Below are 3,277 nucleotides of genomic sequence, written 5' to 3'. Positions count from 1 at the left end.
ATCAAGGGGGAGTAACTTCGAATTTGTCAAAAGACTCAAAAGAAGAAGTGCGACTGAAGATGTTTAAAAATGATTATTTGTGTGCTTCAACGACTGAGAGATATTGAATGTGAAGATCATTTTCACAATAGTTTACTGAAGTTTGATTTTGAAGATTCTTTGAAGATCACATCTTGTAAAGTGTTTCTGAAGATCGTTTTTGATTTACATTGTCAAAAGAGAAGATCACCRTGGTTCTACATTCGAGGGGGAGTGCTAGAAGATCTTTATCAACATTTGATCGTTTGAAGATTACAAGTTGAAGATTTCTTTTGAAGATGACATTTTGTGCATATTGTTTCAAAGTTCAAACAGGACTCAACGTGCAGAATTTTCTTTTAAGTCTAAATACAAAGGGGGAGAATGTTAGGACTGAAAAATCAGTATTAATTGTATTCGTCTTGAAAGATTAATTTTAGTCTATAATTGTAAAAGTCAGCGTGTTTGACTTTCTTAGACTAGTTTGACTTTGACTTTGTATTAATATGTTGACCATATAAATAGGTTGGTAATCTTTGTTTGACTTTGACTTTGTATTAATTGTATTACACATTGATAATAGAGAGTTTGACCAGAGCTTACATGTTTGACTTTCTCTCTCAATATTCATAACATTGTTTTTGGTGTTCTTGAATGAAATTATGAATCTGCCATTGTTGATTATGAAGATTATGAAGATTGATCAGTAATTATGGACACACAATACAAGACCCACATAAAGCAGGTCGTGTTTGGTTGGTTGGGTACCTTGGATCACGGGGTGGCCAACGGTGAAGGCTATTGCCGGAGAAGAAGGAGGTGATCGATAGAGGGGTTCTGAGTTTCGACAGGGTGGTCTAAGGGGGAAGAAGAGACATTCGTTTTTGTGTGTGTATACTAGAAGGAAACTCCCACAATGCAGTCATATATATCTTATTTTAATGCTTCGGTTTTTTTGGTACAGTCGTTGATATAATACGGTTTTATGTGATTTTCAGAAAACGATAATGTTTTTATTTTTGAATAAAATATATGTTTGAAGATATTATGAAAATTTGAAAAAATATATTGATATTAGTACCAAACTAACTATTTAAAAGTTCTCATTTTTTGTGTAATTTCTTTAATTCAATTTCTTTATATTTAATAACGAAGTTATTTATTTTTGGTTTAATAATAAATTTTTTTATAAAAACAATAATTAAGTATTTTGTTAGAACTTAACAATTATCCTAATTATATTTTAGATTTTTTATATTTAAAAATGAAATGTTTATTCTCTATTTGATTATTTTAATCTTTAGTTAGTTACATGGATTTTAAAATGAAGTTTTAATAAGTTGTATTTACATACAATTTACTTGTAATCTTGAACTTTGATTAATATGCATCAATAAACAATATTTCATGTATAAAAATATTTTTTAAATGTTTTTATCAAATGTTATATATATATATATATATATATATATATATATATAGTGTTAGATTCAGGGTAAAATCGCAAAAAAAAAATGAGGAACAATTTAGTTTTCGTTCATCTGGACGGTATGTACATGTGCATGACAATCAAGAAACAACTTCAATTACTAGTATGCATATGTGCATAACATGCACACATGCATAAAAACCAAGAAACAACTTCAATTACCAGTTGACACATGTACATAACGTGCAGATGAACGGTTACTAAGATGTTTCTTATTTTCATCTTTTGAGATTTTCATCTGAACCTCCCATTCTCTCTCCCCTCTCTCTCTCTCTCTCTCTCTCTCTCTCTCTCTCTCTATATATATATATATATATATAATTTTAAATTAATAGTGGGTGCCAACCACTTGGACCAAAAGTGTATTTTACTCTATTTTTAATAAAGAATCTTAAAAAGATAATCACAATTAATTTTTAGAGTAAATTACGTTTTTGTTCCTTATAGTTTGCTTAAAGACAAATCTGTCTCTCCTAACCGTTGCTAATTAATGGTGTTAACTCTAGAGACATTGAATGTTATGAAATTATAAAGTTAGGAACCATCAGTATAAATACCAAATCCAAAATTTGAGCAGACTACAAGGACAACCAGTATAATTCACTCTTCTATCTGGAATGTTAAAGAGTATCTCTAACAGATTCTCCAAAATAAATAAAATCGAAAATAGAAGGTTTTTTCTTCCAAATATGAAGAACATCCCAAGAAACGAGTACCATGTGAAAGATATTTTAGTATATTTCGTCAATAGAAAACTTTAAAAATAAATATTAAAAAAATATTTTAATAGATGAATGAAATTTTTTAATATTATAATCAATATTCGTATCCTTCGAAATAAAAAATTTATTAGACATAAATACAATTTTTTTAAAATTTGTTAGAAATAATTTAAATATAAAAATGGAAAAAGATAAATAAATAAAAATAGCACAAACTACGATACACGTTTGTTAAATAAAAAGTTTAGGTTAAATTTTTGCAAATTAAAAATTAAAATATAATTAAGATAATCATTGAATTCTGATAAAATACTTAATTATTATTTAAAAAAATTATTTTTTTAAACAAAAAATAAATTAAAATAATCATTGAAATAACTTATTAGGGCAATAGCAACAGTTGAGAAGGATTTTCCAAACCCTTTAGCTACCTCTTCAAACTATTCCAAGAATTGCTCCACATGATTTCGAGAGTGTAGATGGTTAAGGACTATTATTACATATATTACAGGGCTTAGTAGTTTGAGTTCAACCACTATCCTACATGCATATGTGGAAATAGTGCATCATGTATCGAAAAAATGAAAGTAAGATACATCAACAGTGATAACACAAAACATATTCTGCTTAAGTTCTTATACAATTAGCAATAACAAAACTCTACTCAAGATTCAATTGAATCAAATAAGATGTGAGGAGAATGTAATATATTTGTTTACCAAATCGTTACCTAAAACCATATTTGAAAAAAAATATATATATAGAAAGTACTAAAATGCAAATGTTTTCCAAACTCCTTTCATTAATCCACAAATAAGAGGGAGTTAGAAAAAATAGAAGTCTACTGTATATGTAATATTAATATGTTAGTGTTTTTTTCGTAATTATCTACTTGTAACTCTTCCCCGTATTAAAAAACCAAGCTTAGATGAATGGGAATTGGGTATCGAAAAAAACATTTGAGAAAGGGGCGGAGGTGAAGGAAAGATGGAAGAGACATATTTATGTTGTTCACCCTATAAAAGATTTGTTGAATGTGTAGCAGTTG

The sequence above is a fragment of the Cynara cardunculus genome (assembly GCF_001531365.2).
Source record: "Cynara cardunculus var. scolymus isolate 2C chromosome LG 8, CcrdV1, whole genome shotgun sequence".
Taxonomy (NCBI): domain Eukaryota; kingdom Viridiplantae; phylum Streptophyta; class Magnoliopsida; order Asterales; family Asteraceae; genus Cynara; species Cynara cardunculus.
The sequence above is the reverse complement of the archived record's forward strand: the minus strand, read 5'-3'. Positions refer to the sequence as shown.